This window comes from Stenella coeruleoalba, assembly GCF_951394435.1.
Source record: "Stenella coeruleoalba genome assembly, chromosome: 9".
In the NCBI taxonomy this organism is placed as follows: Eukaryota; Metazoa; Chordata; class Mammalia; order Artiodactyla; family Delphinidae; genus Stenella; species Stenella coeruleoalba.
In genome coordinates this window covers 29347521-29363810 of record NC_137155.1, presented here as the reverse complement: position 1 = coordinate 29363810, position 16290 = coordinate 29347521, and the positions used below count along the sequence as shown (strand labels likewise).

Sequence of the window (16290 nt, the reverse complement as noted above, 5' to 3'; positions counted from 1 at the left end):
TTCTCACTTCAGAATCCATTAAAATGTTTAAAAGCTGGTTTGTAAAGTAATACCTACTGTAGAAGATGGAGAAATTAAATGGTAAAAAAAGAAAAAAGAAGTTAAAACCACCCATAAACTTGCCAAAATCATACTTCACTCATGTTGATGTGTGTGTGTTTGTGTATGAGGCTATACTGTAGAAGCAATTTTATATACTGCATTTTAGAGTTCATTCACATTGAAAAATGTGAAGGAAACCAAGCTAGGTATTTAACTGAAGTTTTCTGTATCGTTTAAAACTTCCACTGCATAAAAAACATGACGTTATCCAACAAATAGCCTATAACTGGACATGTACATTCTTCCCAATTTTTCATTTCCGTAAAACACTGAAACATTCATACACTATTTCTTTAAACAATATTAATTACTGAAAATTATTAGATCAAAGAATACAACAAAATAAACTTTTAAATCATGCTGCAGTCTATTTTCCAGAAAGGATGTACAAATTTATATTCCAACCACTGAGGTGTAAACTCTACTCCTAGTAGTAAATAAAAATACCTTGCCACTAGTATTTTTATTTAAAAAGAAACAACAAAGCAAAAAAATAACAACCCCAGCACAACTCCTCATGTGATAGGTACAAAATGGTTACTGGTTTAGCAATTTAATGACTGTCATCTTAGGACCCAAATTAATCTAAAACTTCGGGAAAAAGAGAAAATAAAGGTGGATTTGAGAAGATATGGTAAGATACAAGGAAAGGTATCTTAAGGTAAGATACAAGGTAAGTACAAGGAAAAAGGAGTCTGAAATAGCTAGATGAGAGTATTTCATTCTTGATAACCTGTACTGGGGTTAGAGGTCGATCCCATGCAGTGTACTAGCTTTAAATCAGGAATCTAGGTTCATTTTAAAAAGTCTGATAATTCATGTTAGAGATGAGTAAATGCTTCTACACTGCTTTGCAAATTAACTAGCATATCTGTTCAATCAACAAATATATATCACATGTGCAATGTGCCAGGGACTCTCTAGACACTGGGATATAGTGGCTACTTTTTTTTAACCCCCAAAGATAAGCTCTTGACTTACCTTCCTGGGGTTTTTCCCCTCTTGTACTTACAGCTACACAGTCTGGATTTAGTAATATTTAAGAAACTCACCTAATTTTATTTTTAATTTACTTTTTAAGGTAACACATTTACATGGTTCAAAATTCAAAAGGTAAAGGTGAAGTCTACTTTCCACTCTAGTTCCCCAGACCCCCTGCCTGGAGGTAAACAATGCTGTCAGCTTCTCATGCCTCCTTCCAGTTATTTTACTCATATATGTCAATATATTCCTCCCTGCTACATACACTTTTTATAGAAATAGCATCATACTACAAATAGGGAAGCTTACCCTAATGGCTACTTTATATTTCTTCATCAGCAAGTACTGTAAGCCAGCCAACAGATTAACAGCAAAGTCCCCAAGGTGGGACCTGATTTGGCCTGGCAGGAGGGGATTAAAAAAGAAAGCCACTATGGCAGAGGCTTCCGAGCAAGGAGAGTAGCTAAATTTAAGGCTGGAGAAAAAGACAGGGGCACATCTCACAAGGGCTTATAAATCCTTGGACTGTTTTAAATTGGGAAATATAATTTACATTTTGAAAAGATCATTCAGACTGCAATATGGAGAATGGATAAGGGAGTAAGTCACGAAACAAGCAGCTGTCCAAGAGATGATAGTCATTTGGAATAGGTGGCGGAAATCAAAGAAAGGAGCCTGGACAGAGGATTTATTTTGGAGGTAGTGTTGACAGGATTTGCTGAAAGTAGATTAAGAGATGAGGAGCTATTTCAAGATGATTCCCTACACTTTTGGCTTGAATAATTGAGTTTGGGGGCACTAGAAGATATTTATTAAATATTTTTATTACTGTTAATATTAACAAGTTAAGATATACGGCACCCAAATGAAGATGTCAAGTTGCCAGTTGGAAGCTGGAATTCAACAGGCAGGGATTAGACCTGTAAATTTGAGTTAGTGGCATGCAAATTGTTTTTAAAGATAAGATCACCTAGAGAAGTTAGAGAAGACAGCCTAGAGTTCTGAAGCAGAAGTCAAGCAATGCACAAACAAGGAAAGGAGACTGAGAAGGACCAGCCAGGGATACAGGAGGAAAACTAAGAGATGTTACTTAAAAGGCTTGAGAGTGTTTTTCAAGGAGCATTAAGTAGTTGACTGTTAAATACTGCCGAGAGGATAAGATGGAGAAGTGACTACTTGATTTGGCAATAAGTAGAACACTGCTGACCTACTGGAATACAGAGAATTGGAAGTACGGAAGGTAATACAAAACAGGTCTTGTACAAGGTTTAGCTCTCAAAGAAAGCAGAGTGAGAAGATCTACGGTAGAGTCAAGACAGCTGTTATTTATAGGAAGAGTACATCTGTATTTTAATATGACTATTAGAGTAACTGAAAAATGTTGGTAAATAAATCAACTTACGATAGTAAGGTACAAAGTTGAGTAATTTAGGGCCTTGTACTGTAATTCATTATACGTGAAACTATGCTTAACTTCAAAACCCGTTCCCCATTTGGTTTAATAGGGAAATATATCAGGAAGATCTCCAATTCTAACATCAAAATTTTGGTTCCCTTTGGGGCAAATAAATACACATCATCAGCCTATTTTTTTTATAAACTTTTCTTTAAAAGACAATCTATATATTTATTTATTTAGGCCACACCTCGAGGCATGACCCCTACCAGGGATCAACCTGCGGCTCCTGCACTGCAAGCGCAGAATCTAACGACTTCCCTGGTGGACCACGACGGAAGTCCATCAGCCAAGTCCACCATCAGCCTATTTAGATCTTCCTTTCTTTCTCTCAAATGGGTTATACCATATGCACTACTTTTTTTTAACCAACCAGAAGTGAGAACATGAAAGGAAAAAATTTTAACAGCCATTTTAATTGGTGAAATGGCATTCTGGCACGTTTCCATCATTTGGTGGGTATATTAATGCCTTAGTAAAATCAAGACAAGAATACCTGAAATGTGGTACAGAACAGGTATTATACTCACATTTAAATGAGAAATGTATTTGTTTACATTTATAGCTCTCAATGAACAAGATGACTCTACTCAATGTAGAACCAAAAAACCTACTACTCTTGGATCTGTTAGTTAACATAGACTTTAAAGACATGATCTACTCCATTCCAGTATTGATGTAAAGTTTTTATTCATTAGATTATCTTAAACTGGTATTTCCATCAATTGAGTCTACATAATTGTCCTGGTTTATCAGGCAACTAAGTGTCATAATCTTCTAAAAACTAGATCAAACCAAGAAAAGTGGCATTTCTTCCTGGTTTTGGGACTAGTTTCTGTAGATAAATGTTTACTGGTTCCCAAGCACAGGACTAGTACAAATGGGGAAGGGTAGATTCTATTATTAGAGATCATGAGAAGCACAGAGCTAACACTTGCTGACCCTTGATGCTTGAAGATGTGATTCTTCATTGCAAGATGGGATGAGACTACATGGTGTGAAAAACATTCAGTACTATAAAATAGTTTTATAAGGGGAAATCAAGCAAGCTACAGAACGTAAAGTACCAGAATTTTATTGGATGAGGCAAAGACTGAGAAACACTAGCTGATGCAAAGTTTTTGGCATAATTCAACTAATAAGGCAGTAGGGACACATTTAGTTTTCAGATGTCTTTTTTCCTGCCCCAATATAATAAGAAAATTACTCATTTTCCTTTTTTTTTTGGTGATAATCTTCCAAATCTTTCAGCCATATATTAACATACCTATTTTTAATTGTTTTTACGATACTGTGATCATACTGTCACATCTTTTATAACTTTTTTTTTTGCACTTAACTTTATGGGGAGCATTTTCCGATATTAGTAGTTATTCTTCCATAGCACTTTAAATGGGTACATGGTACCTAAACTTATCTAACCATTAACCTATTACTGAACATTTTTGTTTTCAAGGTCTTGCTATTATAGACTCCATATTGGCCACGACCATACCTTAGGTGGTACATAACTAACGCCTTAGGAAATGCTTGTAAGGGGATTTGCTTAGTAACATACAATAAAAAATCTGAAAGATATGTTTTGAAATATTTTTTTTTGAAAGAATGAAAACTCTGCTAAATTGAAAGTCTTAGTGAAGACTTTCACTAAGAAGAGAATAGGTAACAAATTCCTGGACTTCCCTGGTGGTGCAGTGGTTGAGAATCGCCTGCCAATGTAGGGGACACGGGTTCAATTCCTGGTCTGGGAAGATCCCACATGCTATGGAGCAACTAAGCCCACGTGCCTAGAGCCCGTGCTCTGCAACAACAGAAGCTACCGCAGTGAGAAGCCCGCGCTTGCCACAACTAGAGAAAGCCCGCGTGCAGCAACGAAGACCCAACACAGCCAAAAATAAATAAGTATATTTTTTTAAAGTAAAAATAACTTAATAAAAAGAAAAAAAAATTCCTATATCCTGAACATGGGGACATAGAGGGATATCAGGAAACAGACAAAGCCACAGACAGCTTAAATATTGATTTTATTAAATATAGGAATGAGGTCACTTCACAGTTGAGGTTGAATGCTTTAGATTATGGTCCCAGGGGATTTGTTCTTCTGTATACTTTGTGGAAAAGTTTGAGAAAGAGAACTATAAATGAACATACAAGCATACTGAATTAAGGTACTTAACGTTCATTATGGCTTGGTTTTAAGATAATATGACTATATACCATAAAACGTCAATAAAGATATTAACAGGGTTTATTATAATAAGCTTTAATTGTTTTAAGATGTTGATTTCAATTACCAACTACTGAAAACAATGACACTATTAGAGTAAAAAAAATTACTTGGTAGTATGATTCATTTCAAGGTACAGCATTTCATACCTGGTTTGGCAATACAACCATATTGCTTATTAAAAAACAAAAATGTTGTCTTTTACCCGGTGCATGATTTAAGAGCTATACAATGTGTATTTGGCTACATTTTAAGATTTCAGCCATTGAAAACTGAGCCCTTTAAGCAAGGCATCATCAGAAGCTCTTTAAAGGTAATACATTATCACTATAGTTCTGATATACACTGAAGCCAATTTTTAAACCACACTTCTGCAACAGATACTAAAATACACATAGACAGTAAATAAACCTAAAGAGCATTTTTTTGCTGCCTAACACCTGATGGTCAAAAAGATTAGTTTTGACAACCGGTTACTTGGAAGAAGGGCTTGACAACACAGTGCACACAACTAAAATGACAGCTAAAAAAATGGCATAAGGTTAATACAAACACACACACACACACACACACACACACACACACACACACACACACACACACACACACACACACACACACACACACACCCCGCCAAACAAAAACACAATTAAATTGTTCATAAAGAGCTCTCCAGTGTGCTTTTTCATGACAACTTCTTTCTGGTATTCATTGGTGGAATGGGATCTTTCTATAAACGTGAAAAAGGAGACATGATAGACAGGTTTCTTCTTTTATTTATCATTTACCTTTACGGAATCAAAACAAAAACAAAGCCTACTTGTGATTTCTATTACAAGCATCCTCTTCACAAAAGGAAAAAAAGTGAAGGGGAGAAATAATATGAAAGAAAATACCACATACATTTGATAACTCTGTATTTTATATTTAATGCCCTTGGCAATAGGTTTATCACTTTCTCAGGTCACTGCGTAGCATTTAAGGACAGAAAAGGCTTTGGAGCTGAATTTGCAAAGCATTTAGAAGCATACCAATTCCTAAGGAATCTTCTTATATGAGGGGAAAAAAAAAGGTGCTAAAAATGATGGTGGTAAGAGAAAACGATTAAAAAAGAAAACTCCATTTTGACGAGGCAGGTTAAATAGTGTTATATAGACAGCCTCTATATATGATATTAAAAAACTGGAACTCTTCCTAATCTTTTCAAAGTTTTGATGTCTTTACAACAAAACACAGTTCCCACCCCCCCTCAATATTTTAACAGCTATGTGCCAGGCTGTATATTCCTAGGGACACTTGTTTCACATTATCTTACTCATCCTCACAAGTGTTAACCTAAGTCAGTGTTCTCAATGGAGCATGAAAACAACAACTGTTTAAAATAATGAGATGTTATTTTCAGGACATACAAGCTTATTACAACATTAATAAAAATTAGGATCTGTAGTTGTTGGAGAGATAAATAAGTGAGCAGAAAGATAAATATTATGTGGGAAAAGTAAGGACTAGTTTTGTTTTTATTTCAATATTAACTAGTAACATCTAGCTAACCTTACAAATACACTTATCTGTCCCGCTGCCTTGGGGTGAAATGAGGTAACTTTTCTACATCTTAAAAAAAGCCTGCAAAAAGAAGAGAACTTGGGAAAAAGAAAGAAAAAAAACAACTAAAGAAGACAACTACCTTCTTTCGGGGTATAATTCTCTACCAATAACCATTTCCCGTGACTGCTTCCCCTCAAAATACTTCTAAAACCTGAACACCCAGAGAAAAATGTTTATATAGCATATATTTATTCATGGAACTGCTCAAAGTGTGGACTTAAAGTTCTATGTAAGTATGCAATGCCCAGTACTTACTGATTAACTGTTGATGAAGACAGGGCAATAGCATTTTGGCTCCACCATCTAGCTCAACTGCAATCAATTAAAGAGATTCACGGAGAATATGCAGGTTCTAGATCAGTCCCAAAAAGCATATTTTGGGGTGAGCCTATCAACTAAAATAGTAAAAAAAAAAAAAAAAAAAAATTAGCTTTTTTGGTGGCACATAAAGTACTTACTTAGTATATGGGAGTTAAAATAAGATTATCATAAAACATGAAATATTTTTTCTTCATAACTAACACGTAATTTTTTCCCCAGAAATGATCAGGCTAGTTTTTGTCCCTTGTGAATGAAGGGAAAAAAACTTTATTCTCACACCAAATTTTAGTCAGATTGACAATTTTTGTAACGGTAAGGAACATACACTTAATTTCTCCCTGAACCTTAACTAAGTCTCTAAATCTTAACCTAATAAATGTATCTTACCACCACTACAGCATAACAGTAAAAAGGTAAGTTTTTGGTGTATTATCAGCACGGTCTTTAAACGTTTAAATGCTGGTAAATTATTCAAATTACTAAATAAATAAATAGAAAAAAATGCAGTGACACACAAAGTTATTTGAAACACAAGTTTAAGAGCAGCTCAAAGAAAAAAAATCTGAAGTAATGGAAAAATATGAAAATCCTTCCCTGAAAAATAGTTTTTCTCTCTGTAAAACTTTCAACACAATGCAAGAATGTCTTACTTGAACTGGAGCTTAAAAGCTATAAATGGTTGTCTTCGGGAAATCAAAATAAAGGTAAAATCGATAAAAGATAAAATACTTCCAAACGGTATTACTCTAAGTTTAAAATACTGAACATTAGGAAGTAATCCTACAGAATACGCTTTTTGTCAAATGTCCCAACAAGCAGCCTCACCTACGGTCAGAAAGAAGGTGCACAACGATCAATCAAGTTACGAGAAAATAACCATTGAATGTGAATTTCCAAATTCAATCAGGGAAAGGGAGCCCTGACTTTTACATTTCACAGATTAATCACCTCTCCTTATCTACACCGAATTTTTATTCTAAAAACACATGCTGTACCATTCAACTGCATAGAATTGGCCACTTCTACCCTCAAACCTATGCCGCAGATTCCCTAAAGATTCTCAAAGTCTGTTTTAAAGGACGAAGAAAATTAAAAAATTTTAAAACTTCCTCGGAACTCGTCAAAACACGACAATCCCTATGTTGCAGGCTCATTTTCCTGTTCTCTGCCGGGTTAGGGCTGTCTCCCCGCACTTCAGCTCCTATGTTTCCCTTTTAAAAGAGACTCAGGCTGACAGTGATGGTTCGGTCAGCAACCCCGATCCCTTCCGCTTAGGCCATGAACAGCTGAGCGAGAGTGAACCCCAAAAGGTGGGAGAAGAGTCGAAGAGGCGAAAAGGTAAGAGGAAAAAATAGGGGGTGCGGTGGGGTGGCGCGAGACAAGCCCCAACTCTCTCGATCCCATCCAAGCTCACCTCTCCTTCACTGTACCAAATAAAAACGAAAAGGTAACAAAAACGTAAAAAAGAAACCCTACGAAAAACCAAGGAAGGCTTCCTTACTCTCGGGGTTCCCGGGCCCGATTCTCTCGCCAATCTCCCGGCCCACCCCACCCCACCCCCAGGGGTCCCGGCGCCATTTAGCTCCTACGAAGCCGCCGCCATTTTCCGCCCCCGCCGGATCGCTAGCTGTGCCTCGGCGGCTGCTCGCTACCCTGCTCTGCAGCCCACGCCACCGCCACAGGCCCGGCCCCGAGAGGGAGGCCCTGGCGTGAGCGTGCGGGGACTGCAGCTTCAGCGTCACGAAGGCCCAACTCCCACCCCGCCCGCGGTGCCCGAGCGCCGGCAGCTGGCGCCGGCCGGCGAGAGCAGGCGGGCAGCAAGGGGGCCGGACAGGCTCCACTGGGCGGAGCGGCCCTAGCGGCGCCTGGGACCTGAAGCTTCCATCGCACTTACTTCCTGTTTTGGGTCCGGGCACTTTGGAAGAACCAGGATGGAGGCTCCAAAAAATACCAGGATGGAGGAAGCAGCCACGGGCAAGAGTGGCTGCAGCTGGAGTGAGCGAGCGCGACAAGCCACCGGAAACGGAGCTACGGCCGCGCCCCGCCCCCAGCCCCCGCGCGCTCCCCCGCCCGGCCTCCTCTCCTTGGGGGCGGCCCTGCGCGCTGGCCGTGGCGTCACTTCCGGCCAAGTCGGAGCGCGAAAAAAGGTCCTTGGTTATTTGAGCTTCGAGACCCGTCTGAGTGGGAGTTGTTCGTTGTCTGCTCTTTTCTCCTCCTCCTACAAGGAAATAGGTACTGACTGCTGCCATGAAGGAGGACCTTCTTTCTTTGGCGCAACTGTGGTTTTCCTGGCTCGGCGACAGTTGGGCCTCGCCAGCCGACTTTCGTAATTATTCTGGGCCTCGGAGCGGAGGGAGCCTCGCGTGTGGAACTGTTAGAAAGCGGGGTCTGGGTGCAGACGATAACCGGGAATTGTATGTCTGGCTCTTCTGACTTGGTCTGCCTTGCCGTAGGCGCGTAGAGGTGTTACCCGTTGGGCGTATGATGCAATTCTTGGTGAAATGTATCCTGTGTGAATATGCTGTTCTGTAGTGCACAGTACGCCTTATAAAACACGGCTTTTCTAAAGTGGATGCTCTTCAGCTAGGCTGGGGAGCTTTCAGGGAAGACCAATACTCGGCCCCGCCCCCAGAGAGTCTTTAAGCTTCCAGAGACTCCTGCAGAGATTTTTGTTTTGAAAGAGTCCTGAAAATTTTTTTAATTAATTTTTTTTACTGGAGTATAGTTGATTTACAATGTTGTGTTAGTTTCTGCTGTACAGCGAGTCAGTTATACATGTACATGTATCCACTCTTTTTTAGAGTCTGTTCCCATATAGGTCATTACAGAGTTGGGAATAGAGTTCCCTGAGCTATACAGTAGGTTCTCGTTACGTAGCTCTTTTATTTAAAGTAGTGTGTATATGTCAATCCCAATCTCCCAAAGAGTTCCGAAGATTTTAGTGGTCAGAACCCTGTTACAACTCTTCTTAGGATTCATTTCACTTGTTTATAAAATTGATTTATTGTACGCTGCTTTTCTTTTGCTAGTGGGATGAGAGGAGTTTAGAAATTAGATTAGACAAATGTTCTTGCATCCAGCAACTATGGGTAGACTTAACACTACATTGTCACAATGGGAGTGTAGTGAGCATCGGTTGTAAAGGTCAAATGAAGACCGTCAAGGGTGTGTATACTACGTCTTGAATTGATCTTAACTAATGAAGTTGTTAATGCTTAGTGATTTCTTTTCCTCTCTTTTGGCTTTAAAAAAAATGTTTTTTGCAACCCCGGTTTCTTTTGAATACAAAATGTTGTTGGAAGACTTCGTGGAAGTGACACTAATTCATTGAAGAAAGGGGAAAAAGTACACACTGAAATGGGTTTAGTTAGATAAATATTTGTTTCGATTTTAAGCCAAATGTACACAGTTTTCACCAGTAGTCCACATTATCTATTCTTTGGGGTAACTGTCTCACTCATAAATGTTGCATTTCATAAAAGAGAGTGTAAAACGAAATACCATCACACACCAATTAGAAGTGCTAAAATCCCAAACGCTGACAACACCAAGGGCCGATGACGCTTTGGAGCAATAGGAACTGTCATTCATTGATAGAGGGAATGCAGAATGGTACAACCACTTTGGAAGACAGTTTGGTGGTTTCTTACAGAGCTAAGCATATTCTTACCATGTGATCCATTAATTGCCTTGATATTTACCCCAAATAGTTGAAACCTTACCTCCACATAAAAAGCTGCACAGAGATATTTATACCAACTTCATTGTAATTGCCAAAACTTAGAAGCAACCAAGATGTGCTTCAATAGGTAAATGGATAAACTGTGGTACATCCATACAATCGAGTATTCAGTGCTAAAAAGAATTGAGCTGTCGAGCCGTGAAAAGATGTGGAGGAATCTTAAATGCACGCCACTAAGTGAAAGAAGTCTATCTGAAAAGGCTAACTACTGAATGATTCCAACTATCTGACTTTATGGAAAGGGCAAAACTATGGAGATAGTAAAAAGACCAGTAGTTGCCAGGGTTTGAGGCCAGAGGAAGAGAAATAGGTGGAGCACAGAGGATTTTTTAAGGCAGCGAAATGATTTTGTATAATGCTGTAATGGTAGATACATGGCATTATACATTTATCAAAACCCATACAATGTACAACACAGATAGTGAACCCTAATGTAACCCACGGACTTTGGTTGTTAATGATATATCAGTGTTGGTTCATCATTTGCAAATAAATGTACCACTGCGGTGGGGTATGTTGATAATGTTCATGTGTAGGGCAGCGACGATGTGGGAAGTCTCTGTGTCTTCCCCTCAATTTTGCTGTGAATCTTAAACTGTCCCCCCAAATAAGGTCTATTTAAAAAGAAGAAAATATAAAAGGGCCTGGATTTGGAGAAGGTTAGCTAACATTTTTTGAGTGCTTATGTGTCATTTAAATGCTTTACGTATATTAAACACATTTAATGTTCACAAGTGCCAAAGCTTCAGTATAGTTATTACAAATGATTCCCATTTTAGACAAGAACCAAAAAAGTGAAGGAATGTGTCCAAGGAAACAGCAAATAAATGGTAGAGTCAGAATGAAAGCCTCAGCTCCAGAGCCTATGCTCTGAACTACCCTTCTGCAGCTCAAAAAGTACACTTCGGCAACAGTCTTTTTATAATGAAAAATTATTACAACCAGTTTCCAGAGTCTTTACTGAACTGGAAGAAGGACACATTTGACCAATTTTCAAAAATAACTGTCAAGAGCAGCATTTTATTGCATCTAACTTTATTACCAGTTTGTGGTAATCGCTGCATCCCACTGTGGTTATGGCATATATCGTTCAGTTTTTAAATGAGTATATAAATAATAGGTAACCAACACCACGAGGCAGGAGAGTGTTGTGGTATAGATGTTGAACTCAGACCCGAGTGTGAATCTTGACTTTATTGCTTAGCGGTGGGTATGGTACTTCGCATCTTTAAGCTTCGTTTGCTTTTGAAAAGTGGGGATGCTAAAATCTATCTCCCAGAATAATGTAGGCAACATGCTTTGCACAGAGCCTGTCATATGTAGTAAGCACTTAAATACGGAAACTAATAAACCCGTGAACCAGAAAAGCAATTAAATTACTCAAAGTGGAGTTCTAATGATATAATAGTTACATAGGTAAAGTTGTTAACATTACCATTTATGAGGAATTGGTTCTTAATTAGCTACATTTTCCACAAAGCATTACCCTGTAGGATTCTTTTTCACTGAGGCATAAGAGAGTGGTATCTAAATTACAGTTGCTACCCATTCTCTTCTGAAAAATCTTAGGTTAGTCTGCACTTTGCTGTTAATTCCCTAAAAAAAGTCAAGTGCATCCTCATAATTAATTCTTCCTTTCTGGGTGAGTTTCTTTCATAATTACCTTTTCCCAAGGTCAATTGGTGTTTACTTGGGGAAAACAAGTATATTTTAGTATTAGTTTTAATACATAATTTTAAAAGTAAACCTATAATAGTAACACCTCTATATCTTTAACATGTATTATCAATGTAAGACTATCCAAAGTTTAAACCTAGAGCAACTTTCTGCAATTATAATTCTCGGTGTTTCCTACCTCACTACTTAGTATGTACCTAGGGAATGCATGAGATTTTTAATATTATCCTAGGATTTACCTAATTAGTAATTATTTTGTAGAAAAAAGTGAAAAATAGTTCTTTCATAAATAGAAGGTATTATAAAAGTATAGCACAGTTATGGTATTTACTGCATTTGCTAGTTATGATTAGCTCTGTTGGACTCCAGATTTTTTATAACACTTTCATGAACCTCATCAGCAATAGAATATTGATGAAATGACCTTCCTTTTTTGAAAGGTTGATATGTTAATATAAAAGTGTTTCAAATACTGAGAGGCTGGTTTTATTGTTTAATGATTGTCTCATGTCCTGGATGTCATGATTCAGAATAAAGAGATGTTTCCAAGGACTTCTGTTCAAAGTAAATGAAAAATATAATTATTGAGTAGCCCATTTTCTTTCTACACAGTCTTTGAGTCCTATTAATACAACTGATGTGTATGCACTGGAAGCCCTGCCAGAATTTCCGGCAAGCTGATGGGGATTCCTGTGCTAATAGAGGAATGAGCAAACTGTCCCTAGTTAGGCCAACACATCAGGCTCTTCCAAGTCCTCTTCTGTCTGAGATTCCTCCTCCAGGCTTTTGTCTGGGACTTACGGCACTCCATCTCGTAACCCCTTTCCTGCTCTCCATTTCATGTCAGTGTCTCATCCCTACACCTCTTTTAATCTTTCAGCCTGGTTACCTCTTCACTTAATTTTCTTTTGCAGTAGAGCTTTACTGAGGCCTATTCATGGAACATTAGCAAAAATTGGTTCTTCTTCCAGTTAGGAGAATGGAGAACTAAGACTTCAGATCTTCCCAGCAAGTGAGGATGGAAGTTTTCATTCTGTCCTTGAAAATTTTGTGGGCAAAATGAAACAGAAACAGTTAAGTTACTTTACTAAAATTGGGAGAATGTTTGAACCCAGATTCAAATATCTCTTCCTTTATAGTCTGGCCTAGAAGGGAGAGGGACCATATATTGGTAAATCAACCGGTAATTTGCCAGTGTGGTAAGTTCTGAACTCTGAAGGTGAACTTTGTGTAGGGAGTTCAGAGCTGGGTTTTCTGAGAAGACACTTGAGCAGGGACTGGAAAGGTGACAAATTACCAGAGTAGGGGGCGGGAGGTAGGAAGGCATTTGTTCAGGTAGTGTGGGAAAGAGTGTGTTTGTAGAAAGCAACTGGTCTATAATGTTTATAAAATGGTGAGAGCACAGTGCTGGTAAGTATTAGGCTCAGTCTCTTGCTGATGTTAACTGAGTTTAACCCCATTCCCCTAAGGCTGGACCATCTGCTGCCTCTGCCGTGTCTTATAGCTTCAGTTTGCCAGCATCTGGTACGCTACCTTAACTTAGCAGACACTTAGATGTTTGTTGAGTTCAAAGATAATTGTGTCTTAAGCCAGGAGATCAGAAACCTAGCCATTTTTATTTTTTGGCAGGAGAGCTCAGTCTTTTTTCAGATAGTGTCACTACTCGGGCAACTCTGGAATGAAACAAACAAATGTTACCTTTATTATTACTTTAGTAGAAAGAGGTTATTTTAACAAGATGGCACAAGTTTGGACTTATTCTAAACTTTATTACCCAAATCTTGTCCATCTAGATGCAGTATTTTAAGGATAGAAGTGTTGCATTTTAACCAGCAGATGTCCTTATTGTTCAGCAAGATTTTTTTTTTTTTCCCAGACCAGTATCTACAACAGTAGATGGGAATTCTGTGCCTTTAATTTGTTAGTGATAAGCTGTGGTAGACAAATGACAAGCCTCAACAATAGTAAAACCAAAGGGATTATGCTTTGAAATTCAAATGTGAAAGGCCCTCTCACATTTAATGACTTGTCATTGATTAATTCCCTTCTCTTTTATTTGATGTATATCTAATTCCCTTGCCCAGAATATGCAGTGACAGAGAAAGAAACAAGGAACCTGCATAACCTTTATAGCTTGCAGGAGTTTGCACATTTGTGATACATCCATTCCTTCCTTTCGTTCAGCAGACCTTCGTGAGCATGTCCTTTGTATTGAGCACTGTCCTAGGCATAGGGAATATGGTAGTGGTCAAGAGAGACAAGGGATGGAGGAGCTTACATTATAGTAGTTTTTTTCTAACGTGTCTTTGTATAAAACTCTTAGTTAACTCTTGCAATTTACTAAATTATTGCAACTGCCCATGAAACTTGCTCATAATTAACAAATCAATGAGGCATTAAGACAAAATATGAATCAAATCACTTAGTATCATCAGATTGATCTAAACTGCAAATATTAGGAAAGATGGACCAATTTCTCGGTCTTGCTTAGTCAAAGCATTTTGAAACATATCTGGCAAATAGTAGGTGCTCAAAAATGTCAGATATTATTATTTGTCTTTATCCATCGTAACAAGAAATAATAAAAAGCAGGAAAAGAGAATTGTTGCCTTATTTGTTGAGTAGGATTTCTTAGGGCAACAATTTTATTTCAGTGAAGAGGATTGGGATATAAAAAATTCTTTAATATATTAAGATTTATATTGAAATCATAATAGCTAGCAAGTAGTCTTTCTAGATATCTTTTAAACTTATTTTAAATTGTGTTTCATAGTGGCAGTCTATTGCTGAAAGGTATGGAAAGGGATATCATAAGTTCCATTGTTTTACATTTTTTGTTTCTCTGAAACTGTTTCTTGGAAATTGGCCTGTTTTCATGTTTCTGGGCAAAAGTGTTTTAAGCACTAGAGAAAGTGATATGGCCTCTTACTTAAGGATGCATTGGTTAGCCTTAATATACACGCAACTGATACATACAGACACATGCAAGGTAAAGGTTTTTCTTGACCTGAAATTGTTGGAGGTAAAATCTAAACTCAGTAGGAAACACTGTTTTTCAAGCAAGCTATTCCTCCCCCAAAATTACCTGAAATATATCAACCTAGTCTTATAATACCTACCTAATTTAAGAATATCTACATTATATATATATTTATATATATATATTAAAAAATTTATTTAATTGAAGTATAGTTGATTTACAATGTTGTGTTAATTTCTGCTCTACAGCAAAGTGATTGTTATACATATATATACATTCTTTTTCATATCCTTTTCCGTTATGGTTTATCACAGGGTATTGAATATAGTTCCCTGTGCTATACAGGAGGACGTTGTTGTTTATCCCTCCTATATATAATAGTTTGCATCTGCTAACCCCAAACTCCCAATCCTTCCCTTCCCCACCCTCACCCCCACTTGGCAACCACTAGTCTGTTCTCTTATGTCTGTGAGTCTGTTTCTGTTTCATAAAGAATATCTATCTTATATTAAATATAACCATAGTAAATTAAATTCCAGAGCATAATACCTTTGTTATAACAACTGCACCTTAAGTGGACAGACCTGGTGAAGACATGTAACATATAATTGTTAATTGAATGAAATTGGGAATAACAGGATTAGGAAAGTGGAGTTTCTATGGGCCATCTTTCAGACTTGTGAATATTATTATTATATATAATCAAATAATTGTAGCCACTGCAGCAGTATTATATTAGCAAACCTAGGGTAAAAAAAGATATGTAACTTCAGCAGTGAGAGTATCACTAATGTTTTTTTCCTGTGTCTTTTATGTTTCTTACCAGGTTACATTTATGCTGAATTTTAGTCTGTGATGGTTCAACCTGGTGTAGCAAGACATAAGGCTATTACAGCCTTTGTTACTCCTTTCTCTATTTCCATTATAATTGGATAAGCTCATTTTTGTTGAACAAGAGCCCATTTTCACATGATACTGCAGTCTTTTCTCTCTTTTCCTTTTCCAGAGAGCCATCTGCTGTGGAATCATTCTCTGTTGAGCACACTCTTGATCTTGAGCCTGTCATAAATTTTCACAAGAGTCTCAGAAGAACCCATGCTGCTTTACCATTGTAGACCAATTGCAGGGAAATATGTGATACAACAGTGCCTCATATATAATGTTATAAATAACTGTGTTATTTGAAAAGGTCCTAGTAG

At 37.7% G+C, this 16290-nt stretch overlaps 1 protein-coding gene and 1 long non-coding RNA gene across 4 annotated transcripts in view; one reads left to right on the top strand and one right to left on the bottom strand.

Moving 5' to 3' along the window:
• The window catches only part of DMTF1 (cyclin D binding myb like transcription factor 1), a 42888-nt gene extending 34205 nt beyond the window's left edge, over nucleotides 1–8683 (bottom strand). Inside the window, exons 1-2 of the mRNA XM_079932187.1 lie at nucleotides 8587–8683; nucleotides 6627–6766 (exon numbers count right to left, since the gene is read on the bottom strand). The gene's annotated coding sequence lies outside the window, so the exon portion shown is untranslated. The remainder of the gene's footprint in view (nucleotides 1–6626; nucleotides 6767–8586) is intronic.
• A 127-nt stretch (nucleotides 8684–8810) lies between these two features.
• LOC307191903 overlaps nucleotides 8811–16290 on the top strand; it is an 81997-nt gene continuing 74517 nt past the window's right edge. For all 3 annotated transcript variants that reach the window (XR_013829878.1, XR_013829879.1, XR_013829880.1), the window contains exon 1: nucleotides 8811–8924. This is a non-coding gene — a long non-coding RNA (uncharacterized lncRNA). The remainder of the gene's footprint in view (nucleotides 8925–16290) is intronic.